The 16712-nt window shown below is 39.2% G+C and overlaps 1 protein-coding gene across 21 annotated transcripts in view; it reads left to right on the top strand.

Annotated features, from left to right (window-relative positions):
* Positions 1-16712, top strand: part of LOC143996687 (poly(rC)-binding protein 3-like) — a 1318080-nt gene that overhangs the window by 1067729 nt on the left and 233639 nt on the right. For 2 of the 21 annotated variants that reach the window (XM_077491900.1, XM_077491905.1), the window contains exon 1: positions 10320-10455. The exons of 16 other annotated variants lie outside the window; for them this stretch is intronic. The gene's annotated coding sequence lies outside the window, so the exon portion shown is untranslated. Of the gene's footprint in view, positions 1-10319; positions 10456-11111; positions 11585-16712 lie in introns of those variants that run through there. 3 more of the 21 variants (XM_077491903.1, XM_077491902.1, XM_077491894.1) reach the window with 3 other exon arrangements.

Raw genomic sequence — 16712 nt, 5'->3', positions numbered from 1 at the left:
GTCTGATTATTGGGAATGACAAGTTAACTGCATTAACCCTCTTTCCTGTGAACTGGGCCTGGACCACAAATGCGCGAGGCTTTGTAAATTATACAGAAGCTTCCTTTCATAGCTTTGGGCTGAATAAAATGTAATGTGAGTTACATAGTAGGTGACGTTAAAAAAAGACCATCAAATCCAACCTATGTGTGTTAAATGACTGAGGGAGGGAAATCAGTGTTTATTTGCTATTTCCCTCTAAATAGCTTGGAAGTCCGAGGCCCCTGTCTTAAAGAACCTTATCCCTATGAGGACAAGGTCCTCTTTCCGACAACCCAGGTTGTTGGTTGTGGGAGTCTACGGGCAGGGGGCTTATCAGTATCTGGAAGCCCCCTTTAACAAGGGCACCCTCATACCAGACCTGAAGGGCCTGGTATGGATTTTGGGGGGACCCGTACATTATTATTTTTTAATTTGGGTGCGGGGTTCCCCTTAATATCCATACCAGACCTAAAGGGCCTGGTAATGGACTGGGGGGGGGGCATACCGTTTTTTTTAAATGATTTTCATTTATATTGCCAGGACCCCACGATACATTATAGCAGTTTTAAAAAAACTTTTTTTCCTTTAGAAATGTAATTTTTCTGTGGTACTGTTATAAGCATGGGAAAAATGTGCTACTTTTCAGGCATACTAAGGACACCCTCCCAGGCATGATATTTAAAGAAATATTTCATTTTTATTGTTTCACTTTAAGCATTTTTAAAATCAGTAATCCTGAAAAAACTTTTTTTTGCATTGATACATGTCCCCTGGGGGAGGACCCAGGTCCCCAAACACTTTTTATGGCAATAACTGCATATAAGCCTTTAAAATTAGCACTTTAAATTTTTTCATGTTTGTGTCCCATAAACTTTGTGTTCGCATTTTCGTACAAATTTTTTGCCTGTTCGTAAGTTTTGATGCAAACCAAAACGGGGTGGGGCGGTTGGAGGTGGTGTTCGGCTCATCCTAATATATATATATATATATATATACAGTTGTACTCATAAGTTTACATTCTCTGGCAGAATTTGATTTCTTGGCCATTTTTCAGAGAATATGAATAACAAAAAAACTTTTCTTTCACTCGTGCTTAGTGTTTGGCTGAAGCCTTTTATTATCAATCAACTGTGTTTACTATTTTTAAATCATAATGACAACAGAAACTGACCTAAATGTCCCTGATCAAAAGTTTACATACCCCAGTTCTTAATACCGTGTATTGCCCACTTTAACATCAATCACAGCTTGATGTCTTTTGTGGTATTTGTGGATGATGCTCTTTATCTTCTCAGATGGTAAAGCTGCCCATTCCTCTTGGCAAAAAGCCTGCAGTTCCTGTAAATTCTTGGGCTGTCTTGCATGAACCGCACATTTGAGATCTCCCCAGTGTGGCTCAATGATATTGAGGTCAGGAGACTGAGATGGCCACTCCACTCTACATCCCATGCACAGCTTCCTGGCTGATGAATGCAAATGTTCCTCCAATATTTTTTGATAACCTACTGCATTCATCTTGCCATCAATTTTGAGTTTTGATTTCCTGTACCTTTGTAGATCACACATCCCCAAAATATCAGCGATCCACCTTCGTGTTTCACAGTAGGAATGGTGTACCTATCATCATAGGCCTTGTTGACTCCTCTCCAAATATAGCATTTATTGCTTGTGGCCATAAAGCAAAATTTTGGTCTCATCACTCCAAAGGACTGCCAGGGCATGTAAACTTATAAGCACAACTGTATATATATATATATATATATATATATATATATATATATATATATATATATATATATATATGTACATATATATACACAGTTCAGTCATGACAGAATTAAGGGAACAAATGGCATGTTTTCCCCACAAATCCATACCAGGCCCTTTGTTTGAGTCTGGCATAGATTTTAAGGGGAACTCCAAGCCAAAAAAAATTGCGCAGTGCCCCCCCCCCCAAATCTACACCAGACTCTTATCCGTGCAAGCCACCTGGCAGGCAACAAAAGGGGGGGACGAGCGAGCGACCCCCCTCCTGAACAATACCAGGCCGCTTGCCCTTCACATGGGGAGGGTGCCCCCCAAAGCACCTTTCCCCATGTTGATGGGGACAAGAGCCTCTTCCAGACAACCCTGGCCATTGGTTGTCAGGGTCTGTGGATGGGGGGGCTTATTGGAATCTGGAAGCCCCCTTTAAGAAGGGGACCCCCAAATCCCATCCCCCAAAGTGAATGGGTATCGGGTACATTGTACCCCTACCCAGTCACCAAAAAAAGTGTCAAAAAGTAAAACCCACAACAGACAGTTTTTGACAATTCCTTTATTAAAAAAGGAAAAAAAAGTCTCCCGCTATGTCCATTCATCTTCAATCACACCACCGTCCAGGAGGCATGGTCGGATAAGGTTCTGGTATGGATCCTTATGCACCCCAATTTGTTTATGAATTTTGCCGTGGAGTTCCCCTCAAAATCCATACCAGACCCGAAGGGCCTGTTATGGACTGGGGTGGCTGCACACCATTTTTTTCCTTGTTTTTTTTATCTATATTGCCGGTAGCCGGCAATACATTGCAGCCACAAGCAAGTATAAATGAAATGTTTTTCTTTAGAAATTTCATTTTGCTGAGGCACTGTTCTATACATCGCACAGATGCACCATTTTACAGGCAGACTGATGGGACACCCCAGGCCCGATATTTAAAGGAATCCTTCATTTTTATTGTTTCACTTTAAGCATTATTAAAATCACTGCTCCTGAAAAAACCGTTGTTTTAAAAACTTATTTTTGCAATGATACCCAGGGGCAGTACCTGGGTCCCCATACACTTTCTACTGCCTACATTCCTTAATATCTTAAATTATTTAAAATGTCACTGAAAACCAATGTTGTGTGATGGTTTTCGGGGGTTGTTTAAAGTGCTTCTGACTACCAATGATGAAGTGTGGGGGTTTAGAATGCCACTGACCACCCATGATTGTGGGGTATTTAGGTGGTTAATGTATCCCTGACCATCAATGACTGTTGGGTTTTTAGGTGGTAAATGTGCCACTGACCATCAATGATTCTGGGATTGTTTCTGCAAGTTAAAAGTGGCATCTAGCAGTTGCACACAATGCAACTTCTGTGCAATGCACAGTCATCACCCAGGGAATTTTCTTTAATTAATAATGTAAGAACAGATCTTGGCTTCATTAGGTGACTTTTCAAGTACACCTTAACTACCTCTATACGTTTTTTTCATTTCCAATAGATTTGGTCAAAAATAAGAACACCCTTGAGTGTCCGCTTTCCAAAAAGGGGTCATTTTGGGATGTATGTAATGTCTTGGCATTTTTATTTGATAAGTTTTATAACAAAAAGTAAGGGAAGTTTTTTTTATAGTAAAAAGTAAAATAAAAAGTTTACCAAATACCACCAAAGAAAATTTCTTTGTCTCAAAAATGGTATAAAATTAATGTAAGTAGATTGTTAAGACCCCTTTCACACCGAGCCCCCCCAGGTGTCAGCAGTAAAGCGGCACTATTTCTAGCGCCTCTTTACCGTAGTTTTAGCTGCACTATTTGGACGCTAGCGGGGCGGTTTTAACCCCCCGCTAGCTGCCGAAAACGTGTTAATCCCACCCCAAAAAGGCCACCGGAGCTGCGTTTTGCCAGTGGTATCGCAGCGCTGCCTCATTGATTTAAATGGGGAGCTGAAGCGGTGAGTTCCCCGCTCCTTCACTGCTCCAAAGAAGCTGCTGGCAGGACTTTTTCTGACGGAGTGAATGGAGCCGCTTTTTTCAGGCACTATGCAGGTTCTATATTTAGTGCTGTAGTGCCTGAAAACGCCCGCAGTGTAAAAGGGGCCTTAGTGTTGAGTAGAGTGTTGCCTGACCAAGTACTTGTCAGTCAAACTGTCATGCTGGTATTAACTGGGTAATAGAAGTCTTTACACCAGACCAATACGTAGAACAATTAAAGTGACACCAAACTATATGCTTAGTCTCCAAACAATAATCCATACACATCCGCTACTTACACATGCACTACTTAACCACATCAATACTGGGCCCCCTTCCTACCCAGACCAATTTTCAGCTTTCAGCGCTCTCGCACTTTCAATGACAAATGTGCGGTCATGCTATTCTGTACTCAAATGAAATTTTTATCATTATGTTCTCACAAATAGAGCTTTCTTTTGGTGGTATTTATTCATGACTCTGTTTTTTATTTTTTGCGATATAAGTGAAAAAATTGCAGAAATTTGGAAAAAAAAATCATGTCATAAATTTAAGCCAAAATGTATTCTACTACATGTTTTTGTTAAAAAAAAATTCCGTTAAGTGTATAACAATTGGTTTGTATGTATGCAGATGTATGCAAATGATCCTGTACAGATGTGTGCAAGTGATCACGGAAATATGTTTGCAGATAATCATTGGGACATGTGATTTTAGTGGGACATATGTGGGGGACAAGTGTTTTTATTATTTGGGGACATGTGTTTTGGGGACATTGTGTGCAGACATGTGTGTTTTATATTGTGTGGTGACACTAGGTTGGTGATCAGTGAGTAAAAAGCTGTAAAAAACAGCTCATACTCACTGATCACCAGCCGGCTGCAGCTATCTCCTCTCCTCTCCTCACCCACAACTTCCGTGTGAGGAGAGGAGAGCCGATTGCCTAGCAACCAGCTCTGTGTTTACATCACATGACGGCTGTGATTGGACATGGCCGTCATGCAATCAGGAGGGCCAATCACAGAGATGTGCTGTGTCTGAGTGACATGAGCACATCGGAATCGTGACAATGTGCAGGCCCACGTGCGTATGATCCCCCACCTTCTGAGGGATGTTCCTGAACATCCACTCAGAAGGAGAGAGCGCCCACCCGGCCATTTATATACATTAGCCGGGTGGGAAGTAGTTAATGGGCATAAAATATTTTTCACAAAATAGTTTCTTATGTTTTTCTGACTCCTTTTAACATCCTATGTGAGCTCCCAAACCTCTTATTTTCCCACTCACTTTCATTTGTTTGGAATGAGCAGTGCATGTCAGTTGTGGTCATGTGCATTGTTCTATGAACACTACGCATACCATGGAAAATGAACATAGCCACCCTCTAATAGGAGGTCAGATTACAGAAGCAAAGAAAAGGAATTTGAGATTTGGAGGAGGCTGAGATCAGCAGAATATATAAATGTTTTAAGCCTTTAAGGGAGCAGAAAGGGACAGAAGGATTTGATTCCAAAATCTTTAAATAAGGGACAGTTTTGAAGCTGTGATATATTTAAGCAATCACAGTTTTAATCACAATCAGATTATATAGTTATCCCTTGGGTAATTATTTTATCACACATGAGAAAATCATCCTGAACCCCAACCAATACACTTACTCTAAAACTCTGACGCTATGAAAATGTCATGCAAAAAAGAAAAAAATGATTTGGAGTGCTGAAAACATGCACTGAAATGAAATAACCAGGTCATGACGTGGTTTCTCATATTTACCCTCATTTCTTTTATGGATGGTTAGAAAAAATATTGCATTGCATTCAATAAATGGTACTTAGTTTCCGTTTGCCAACAGTGTACACCTTTGTCAATTAGATTACATTTAAAGCATATACAGTCAGTTCATAGAATGAACTTCCTCCATCATCTTCTAATGAAGAGCTTTTGCCTGGTGTAACACAATGGTTTATTTTTAGAAGTGATGAGGCTTTATCACAAGTATGTTTAAATTCCTGTTAAGTGGATACTAGTTATAAATATCTTTTTCCAGACGGGGTGTTAGATTACTTTTAATTGCAGAGGGAGCAATATGTAGATGTTTTTGCACCTGATTTGAAGAAATCCTGTTTTGTAATTTGCTAACATGTAACTCACTTCATTTAAAAAGGATGCATGCATGTAGCTTCATATTTGCATTGGCTCGGTGCTTATATATTTTTTTTTTTTCAGAATTAACGCTGTGATACTGTTTACATTAACCTTCAGAGTAGAGTGGTTTCATTAATCCCCGGGATTGTTATTAAATCAGAGATGACATCCCACAATCATAAATGAGGTCATGGAAACAAATTGAGACTCTTCTGTTATATATACAATATATAACAGACACAAAATGGGTGTAAGTTATGGGTTTTAATTACATTTTCCAGTAGCTGTTAATTATGCTTCAATGACTCACGTTACTAATTCTATGATATAACAGCTCCTTTCTTCTCCAGTGCCATCTCCAAAGCTCAGGAAAGCAGCTATAATGACCTATCCCAGACTCACATTTCCAGGTCGTTTGTATGACAGTTTATATATTTCATTCATTATAAGTTATTTACAGTAACACAGGAGTCAGAAAAGGAAGCAACACTTTTAATGTGATGTCATGAACTGTGTTTCTGCTCTGGCTCTATCTAATCTGATGCTATGCATAGCTCTGTAAGGCAAGAGGGCGTGCGTAAACCAAAATCCTGGCAGATATAAAAGGCACAAATTAATGAAGCTCTGTAATCACTAAAGCCAGGCTTTAAGAATTAGGAAAAAAAATCTACCCTTGCAGTGACCCTCCCCCCCTTACAATAATGCAAGGGCTAACCATTACCAATTACTAGGGGCATTACAGGCATTATTACTTACCCTATCTCCTGCTCCAGCCTGCTCCAGTGTTGTCTTCTACACCCTGATGCTCCAGTCTGAGGGTAGTCACATAGTTACATAGTTAGTAAGGTTGAATAAAGACACCAGTCCATCCAGTTCAACCTGAGTGTCTACAATTGTCCCTATCCCTGTACATTGCACACTCACATCAGTCCCTACCCTTGAGGAGCCCACAATCCAAGGTCCCCATTCATATACTAGGGCCAATTTTGGACAGAAGCCAATTAACCTACCTGCATGTCTTTGGAGTCCCATTGCATGTGCATTGTACGTGGAGAAGAGATGAACGTGTGACCGCAACCAGCTTTTGAGAGGAGGTTGCAGGAGACCAGTCGCACTGCTGAAGGGTCCCTGTTGAAATGGGAAATACGTATTACCGTTTATTACTCCACCCATAGACATGATGAGCATAGTTTTTTTTTGTGAATTCCTAAAGTCCGGATTTAATACATATTTAAATGCATTTTTAAAGCTAATCTCCCACTTTTCATATACTTTACATAGTTAATTTGGGCCAAGTTGGCCCAAGCGAACTATGTCCCTCACTAACATGTGAGGCTGCTGGATGTGCAGTATAAACTGTATGTAGCTGAAGCTACATACCGCACTGTGTTCCGGGTTCGAGCGAAGACTTTATGTCTTATACCCTGAACATCACAGCAGGGTTTAGTCGTTCAGAGAAAGTGATGTATTCTAGCAATGAATGCAAAGCTTCCTCTGAGTCAGAGAGGCGGGCTGATGATGTCACAACCTCTGACCCAATCAGAGGAAGCTTTGTATTCATAGCTAGAATACATTGCTTTCTCAAAATGGTAGAGCACCTCTGTGATAGACTCTACTGTGTCCAGGTATGAGACAGGAAGTCTCGGCTTGAACTCGGAACACAACTACATACAGTTTATACCGCACATCCAGTGGCCTCACATGTTAGTGAGGGACATAGTTCCTTTGGGTCAGCTTGTCCCCAAACAAAATATGTAAAGTGTATGAAAAGCTGGAGTTCAGCTTTAAAAGTAAGCTGTATAAGTTCCTGAATTTGACTTGATATCAGCCTCTTAAAGTCATATAGTCTGTATAGCTGTACTATACAGTCTGTATAGCAGAGCTCAGAGAGGTGGGTGGGGAAGCAGCACAAGAAGCCAGTAGGGTGTGCAGCAATGCAAGAAGCAAGGTCTGTGTTGTGTAGTAGAGCTGTGTACGTCTCAGGACTGGATGAGTGGATATACAAATACTGTACCTTGACAGGTATACCAAATGTATTTAGCTATTTGCCTGTTTTCTGTTTAAAGGCCAAATTTAGGGCCATTTTTAGATGGAGAAGAGTTAAAACCTTTGTGAGTTTGTATTGCTGACTGTAGCCTCCCCCTCCCCCCCCCCCTTATTTTCTGCCCCTCTGACAGTAGAGCAAGAAACCAGAAAAGGGGCTTTCATTAGGAGAGGAAAGCCCATAAAGCAATACTGATCGTATATCCTTTCTCAGTTTTAATTAAGGAAGATGTTTTTATTGCTGTCTCCATTTAAGAAATATTCCATTCATTCCTTCCCCTATGACATCCTGTTACAAGGACAGAAATTGGGAGAGGTCTCCTCAATGGGCACCCAAACAGCATAAAAACCAAATGCAGACTAATGATGGTAATACTTCCTCATATGTAAATGTTACCCTCATCCCTAATTATACTAAGCCACTGAAATTATAGAACACTGTGGGATTGATTTACTAAAACTGGAAAGTGCAAAATGTGGTGCAGCTGTGCATGGTAGCCAATCAGCTTCTAACTTAAGCTTGTTCAGTTAAGCTTTGAAAAAAAAACTCGAAGCTGATTGATTTCTAGGCAGAGCTGCAACAGATTTTGCAATCTCCACTTTTAGTAATATAACACTTGTGATTTTATTTTTATCCAAATATCAGTATAAAAACATAATTAGATGCAAATACTTTGTTGCATTTATATAGTTATTTGTTTATACTGATATCTGCATACCACTAAAGCACCAGTGTTCTATTCGTTCTGTGATTTTACAATAAAAACCTGACAGAGGTGCAGACCTCCTTGTATAGCACGTACATTATCTATTGAGGCTAATAAAACATGATCATATCCAGAGCCACCTTATAGTGACCCAGAGCCACCTTATAGTGGGCTATAGCCCTCTGTCAGCAGCGTGGCAGAGCTGTTCTAGGATCTTGAAGGATCCTGACAATATTGACAGGATCCGCCCAATGATGTGACTTACCCAACCTCACACTGTGAGCCAAAGCCAGCTGCACCCACCCTCTTCAGCCCGGAACTCTAGTGAACATTGGAGGAGCAGTGCAGAGAGTATTGGCTGACATTCACTGTTCTCTGCTCCAACCAAATCAAGAACTGAGCGATAAGTAGTCATGTGATCATTTAGTTCTTGATCTTAGAGCTGACAAGGGACAGTTGTGGCATAGAGGTGAGTTACTATTAATGTTACCCAATTAGTTAGAGTGTATTGATTAAAGTTGGCTGTAAGTGCTGATTGAGACTGTTTTATTAGTGAGCATATTGTTTGGTCGTTATTGGATTGATATATCCCCCAATTACATAAACATACGTGGGCCCTTATAAACATTGGGCAGCAAGGAATAGTAGAAGCAGGTCAATTTTAGGCACAAGGCACACAACAGTCTATACCTACAACAGCATGATATCAGAACCAAAGCAGTCAATTAAATTAACAAATGCAGAGTCTAAAAAGAATGACCCAAAAATATGTAGCCATCTTGTCTTTCTTTTTTGGAGAACTACAGGCACAATTATAGTTCTCCATATACAACAGACAACAGGCTGTTTCCAATAGTACATTTTAGTTTAAATTATCACAATCCTAACAATTATGTAGCAAGGGTGCTGATAAAAGGAATGTATCCTGTACAAAAGTTTCATTATTTATGTAGGCCTCGGGCAAGAAGACATCTAGCCTTGAACAGAACTGATCTAATTGTTATATATGGAAAAAAGGATTCTTGTGGTTGCACAGTTAATGACCAAATTGACAGAGAAATTCATCTTGTCTGAAAAGATTTTCCAACCTCTTTGATCATGCCCCTTCGACAGAAGCCGGCTGAACAGTTGGCTTCTGTCAGACCAACTGCAGTACACACTGACCAAATGTTGGCCGATTTCTAATGAACCCACCAATGCTGCCCGACATTCGGCCCGTGTGTACAAGGCTTTACTCTTGTAAGTGTCTTAACAAAACCACAGCATGTTGCAGCCAGACTTCCAGATCAACCAAAGCATTTACAGTACTGATGCAAGACTGCTAAAGATTACTAACTCAAGGGAGGGCATGTGATGACCATGCGTGTTAAATATTCAAACTTGAATGGCTTTAATTTATTTTTACTAACTAGTGATATTTGATAGAAATACATGACGTGAATCCATACACAGCATGATTAATAGCATATATTCAATAATACCACTTCAAAGTGCAACCTGTGTAATCTATAGATAGCCTCTGGCTTTTTTAGCATTTACTGCAGTGTAATTGTATGTAGTAGATGGTTGAACATGCTGCCTCCCCTTCTGTTGACTCATTTATTGTATCCTGATTCCTGACTATCCCCCAGCAGCATACATACTGTCTTGTAAACATGGCCTCTCCATACTGCAGATTGCATTTGTAATGAAACCACTCCTCGTTCTCCACCCCCCATAAACAAACAATACGCAGCACCAAGCAAGCAGCTGTCATCACAAAAGCAAAACTGACAATCGGATGCCTTTAAAACCCAGAAAGAGCACATGGTCAGTGTTTGCATGGTAAGAGTCTTTCATTATTCTCTCTTCTGCCTCGTCTTAATCTACAGTAGTCCTATAGATCTAAATGACACCACGGTGCTGTTCCTGTTAGCAAAGCTTTGCATTTCTCAGATAAATGTGCATTAAAGTCATGTAAATATACTTTATAGAAGGAGTCACAAGAAATCCGCCAAAGCTGGCACAGCTTCTTTAAGTAAGCAGATTCCTTTTCTCGTTAGTTACTCAAAATTGTATTTTTGCGTTGCAAAAAAAGCTACATATTGAAGATAAAAAATTAGCATAATAATATTTTTAAACACAAATATGTTTTATTTTATTTCTCAAACATATTCTAAAACAAATAAGCATAAAAAAAATAAGTAATGTGATATGCATGTTGTATAAATATTAAAGTGTAAGCTGAGCTGCTGATTGGAGAGTAGCAGAAAGAGTGCTAAAGTGTCCTGTCCAGGCAGTGTAGACCCCGGTGATGCCTGTGAAAGGTTACTGCAAGTGATGATTCCAGGGTGCAGAGAGGAGTGTACTTAGCTTTGTGCCAAATAAAGACACAGTGATGTTATCCAATCACTAATAGTCCACAGAACAGCATCTTAAATGTGCACTCTTGTGACTCCTCTGGGTGGATTCCACTATATGTCTTTCTATGAGATTAGAATATAAAACATGCAGTGCTCTCAGGGCTCATGCTGCTACAGAGCTGCTTGCTGGCTGTGTGCTGGGTATAGTGTTCTATCGGATTAGGACATCACATTCCCAGCCCTGACAGAGCCTTTGTTCATTATATTTATAGCTGCTTCTGGTCATTGTTGAGAAGAGGAGATTGCCCTGCCCTCTGGCCCTTTCCTAAGAAGATTTTGGGCAGAAGCTCCTCTCATGTGGCACTAATTGAAATGATTGGTGGAGGGGGTGTTGTGAGCTCACTGTGCCTGACTCAGGCTTATCTGCCAGGGGCTAAGCAAGAGGAGAAAAAAAAAGCAAAGCTTTGCCTCATCCCAGTGAGGCTCAGGGCTTCTGGCCATCTGTCCTCAGTTGGAATCAGGAGACACATAGAGGGACCGCACTCACTGTGACCGAGCAGAAGAAAGAGCATTGTTCAGGAACTCTGGCTGAGCTTTTAGCGAAGGTGAAGGTTGGTGAACTGAATATAAATCTCTGTTATCTGTCTGTGAAGATTTCAGCTTGGGCATTCAGCCTCATACAGGGATGCCTGTGCTTTATTGTGTGTGTCATTTATTTCTGTACACAACCACTTGTGTAGAGTGTTGTCTTCATGCTTTATTTTACAGTCTTCATTATGGTGTCTTCATTATGCCTTTTTGCATTCAGAATGATTTTCTCACGAGACTCTTCGCTGTGCATGTGGAGTACCACTTTATTGCAACTGCGTGGCAATGATAAGGTTAACCAAGCCGAGGCAATGCTTACAAAGTTACTTACATGACTTAACGCGTTATGGTGCTGGCATTCCTTATTTATTTGCTGATATGTGAGAATGAAGCACTGACCCCCTGCTGCGATGTGTGCTAATCAGGATGGTGTGTATATAAAACATTGACTTTTAGAAGCATGTACCTAGGAGAACGCGTCTCTTCTCTGGCAAATGCTACATCTGGAACACCTGCTCTGTTGTCTGTTCAAGTCAGCTGACTGCAGCGAAATAAGGGATGAACCTGCCACTATGACCACTACGTTTTTAACATATTCCTGTGAAAAATGGTACCCTAGTTTAATTAACCCAGCTCTAACTTTCTCCCTACTATACGATTTGATCTGCACGCAGGCCTCATTGATGCTGAACTGGTTCATGCCCTTGGATACAGCACTGTTGGCTGCTTATACGTACTACAGTCACATTTTTATGAATGGGTTGAAAGCATGTGGCTCTCACATCACAGGATAGCTTTGTGCTATTGATTTGCTTGTTTTGTAATTTTATTTTTTATACGCAGTTACAGTCTATTTTATTTGCTAAAATTGCAATTTTGATATAGTCCATCATTGTGGTCCTTATTTCAAATCTGAACAAAGTTAGAAGGTTACAGCGGTTAAAATTTCTAAATACTGTACTGCAAAACTGTAACTATATCATACTCAGTTGTAATGGAAAACAAGCTTTTATTTAACATTTACACTTCATAGCATTGATACATTGTTTTAATTTAATTTTTTTATACACATTTTTTATATAACATATGAATGTTATATTTTATGAATAGATCTTCTAGAAATCATTGTTTGCCTTCCTCTTTCAAATCCATGTAAATTATATTACATCAAGGATTATATTAAAATGAAAAAAAAAAATGTTACCTAAAGTTTTAGCTAAATCTTTATGATGAATGTTAGAGTCTAGTGTGTTTATTACAAAATTAAATATAAGCCCCGAAAAGGTCAGTACACTGCATGTCTTCTAAGGCCTATAATGGGCTTTCACCCCCTCTGAAGTCTGCTTAAGTCATATTACAAAAATGTGTTACCTAAAGTTTTAGCTAAATCTTTATGATGTATGTTATTGTCTAAGCCCCTGTACACACAGTCGGAGATTTCGACAACCAAATCCGTCAGATTTTTTCCGTCTGATTTTGTCCATCGGATCTTGTCCGAAACTGTTGCATACACACAGACGGACTAAGTTGTCGAAAAATCCGATCATTCAGAGCGTGATGACGTAATTTCGTTACGATGGGACTACATTCAGGCTAGTAGCCAATAGCTTTGATGTAGGAATTTGATCTGAGCATGCGTGGCACTTGGTCAGATCAAAATTCTCTACACATGATCGGAGTATGTCCGATCGAACCAGTTGGTCGGGAAATATTTCCAACAAGTTGGAAAATTGGGTCCGACGGATATTCCGACGGAATCAGTCCGATGCATACCACACACAGTCGGATTATCCGACAACACGGTCCGATAGGACACATTCCGACGGATTCTCCGACCGTGTGTACAAGGGCTAATACGTTTATTACAGAATTAAATATGAGCACTGAAAGGTCAGAGCACTACACGTCTCCTAAGGCCTACACTGGGCTTTCACCCCCTCTGAGCTCTTAAGTCATATTAAAAAAATATGACCTAAAGTTTTAGATAAATCTTTGTGATGTATGTTAGAGTATAATACATTTATTACAGAATTAAATATAAGCACTGAAAGGTTAGTGCACTACATGTCTCCTAAGGCCTACACTGGGCTTTCACCCACTGTGAAGTCTGATTAAGTCATATAAAAAATATATGTTGCCTAAAGTTTTAGATAAGTCATATTAAAAAAAATGTTACCTAAAGTTTTAGATAAATCTTTATGATGTATGTTAGAGTCTAATACATTTATTACAGAATTAAATATGAGCACTGAAAGGTCAGTGCACTACATGTCTCCTAAGGCTTACACTGGGCTTTCACCCCCTCTGAGGTCTGATTAAGTCATATAATTCAGTTAGTGAGGATAGTTCCAAATGGAATGCTACATATGTACTGTGCTTTCTGGGTCATTTCAGTTTCAGAGACTCCTGTGAATGAATACTTCCCCTACAAACGTATAGAAATGTATTTTGTAGACAATACAAAAACTATGTGAGAAACACTCTGTGAGACACAAAGGTTCTTGGGTCACACAGGCTAGATCTGGCCACAGATGTGAATAGTCTTAATTGAGAGATGGACATTTGGCTGCTTTGTTTTGCAAATAAGGATGACATTGTTAACTGAAACATCAGCTAATGGGTTTGAATTTTTGCTCTTTCACTTGTAATGAAAGGCACTCTTGTACGTAGACAGTTTTCATTTAAACAATGAATATTTTGTGAATCGCTAAAAGTTGAACAGCTGCAACATGGGTATATTTTATTGCTTATTTTTTTTTTCAACTAGCATACCCCTCATTACTGAAAAATCACAGTGGGCTCAGAAAATCTAAAAGTTGAACAGGCATTCAAACACTACTTTACTATACTGCACTACACCCTTATAATTTAATAGTAATTTAACAAGATATTCGGACAGCCCAAGTTCGGTGTTTATATAAATGAATAATTTTATTTTGTTATGTCAGGTTTACCCTCCATAGGACACTAGGTCAGATCAGGACAAGACATTTGGGGTGATATACCCATAGTTATCTGACTGCATGCATACAGGTCCCCTGCCATGCTGATAACAGCCTTTAAGTCCTTCAGCATTGGGCATGTGCTTCAGAGGAGGGTGGACATCCTTCTCAGGACACCATACCAGTGCTGGCAGGTAGTTTATCAATTATGATGCCACAGATAGGGGTCCAGGTGTCAAAAGTGTTTATATGTATCTTCCTGCCCCCATGAGGGCCAAATAAATGCAAACATTGTCCTCCAGTGATATACTTATTCTGCCAAAGTCAGACATACTTTAAAGGATAACTGTACTAGTAAAAAAATCTCAGCTAATATCAGATAGCCTTGGACTGCCTTCCAAATAGTAAAAAAATAACTTAGTTATCCTAGTAACATCACAATTGTTCTGCAAGGCCTGCATTTATTTTTGACAGCCTTCTATGAATTTTTCACACTGTTGCTTCTTTACTAGTGCAAGGCTGTGCCTGTAAGTTAATGATGGCCAGCCTTCTGGCTGACCCCATCTATTGGTCTGCAATTTGCAGACACTGCCAGGAAGGAGCCGGAGCAGTGGGTCAATATAAAAGGCCAGGCGACTAGCATTTTTAGAAAGAAGGCAATAGTGGCAGCCCCTATATTACTACTTCCAAAAAATTAAAGTGCGGGGACAGGAATGTGGGAATCTCTTAGTGTACTGCTATTTAGATTCCATCATGGAAACGTTTGCTTCTTATTTGTTAGACGTTAATATTTTATGAATTCTATGAATTCCTCTTGAAAGGCTGATTGGAATATATTCTTAGGGCAGACTTGGAATGTTGACTAGATGATTTCTCCTATCTGGCCTGGGACAGCTTGTATTTCCCAGAGAAAGATGACGTCCTTAGGTGATCACTGGGAATTGTGAGTTGGTCTGCTCATTCTGCTACTACAGGATTAAAAAATAGTGATAATGATGAGCAAGTAACAGAGGCACTGCAAATAAAAGGACTGCTCTGTTCTTAATTAACTTTAGATACACCTGGATTTTTTTTTCTTGGAAGGAGGGAGGTCCCTAGAAAATAAACACTATAGATATTATTATTATTACTATATTACTATATACTATTACTATTATTGTTATTCTCATTTGTAGTAGTAGTACCGTGCAAGACAATTCCTATTGCTGTCTGTAAAGTCTGGTATCAAGGGAAGGACATCTATGCATAGACATAAATCAAGTGAAAGAAATATAAATATCAATCCACCTATGTGTAACTAAAATATTTTTGTCAATCCATCTCTTGAAGCAAACAAAGGTTCACTTACCAATTTTGAAAAGGTAAAGGTTTTAGTAAATTAGTAAGAGAGTTTGTTTAGCTCTTAGTGTCTATAATCATCTAAAAGGTATTGAAACATACCCCATATATGTGTTGTTCATACAGAATCCTACAGTAAAGGGCTGTTTCTAGTGGCATGCATGAGAGCAACTATTAGTTGTACCTTACTGTGGTGTGTGGAACTTTACAGCTTCTGATGCTCCAGAAAAGAGATACCAAATATATAATGATGAACATATTTCCTGTGTAAAATAAATAGTCATTAATTTGTTAAGTGACCATTAAATTGATGATTGTTATACCATAATTGCATGATAGCATTGCGGTCCCAGAGCCCACAGCTGTTCTTAAAATGGTCAGACATACTATATAACAATATCATAAATTTGAATGGTGCACAACTCTCTAAAACATAAAAGATGTAGAAATGTGTAAAATGAAAACATAGATAATGGAAAAAAGATTGATGTTGCTGCTCTGGTTATTTCTGCTGAGAGTTATTTTTTTTTCGGTGCTTGACAGACATAAATTAATGGACACAAAGAACAAAACCTTTTTTTACTGGCTTGATTTCTTGGGCTGCCATAGTGACATGTTCAAGGATGTATATTGACTTTTGTCAATACTTTGCCTACAAAGCCATGGTATGGACTTTGAAGTGTGATCATTATATGACTGGTATCCAACACATTTATTTGTGTGCATTTCTAGCACTATTGACATGGAGAATATAATTTCATATAATAGAAAAGACAGAACTTCTATCTTCCATCACCTACATATTTTGACAACAATCAGTCTAGAACAGTTATGAAAGATAAATCAAAATCAATTAGTCTTGCCGAATCTC

This window comes from Lithobates pipiens, unplaced genomic scaffold (assembly GCF_037356315.1).
Source record: "Lithobates pipiens isolate NorthernLeopardFrog02 unplaced genomic scaffold, aLitPip1_a1.2 Scaffold_19, whole genome shotgun sequence".
In the NCBI taxonomy this organism is placed as follows: domain Eukaryota; kingdom Metazoa; phylum Chordata; class Amphibia; order Anura; family Ranidae; genus Lithobates; species Lithobates pipiens.
The sequence above is the reverse complement of the archived record's forward strand: the minus strand, read 5'-3'. Positions and strand labels throughout refer to the sequence as shown.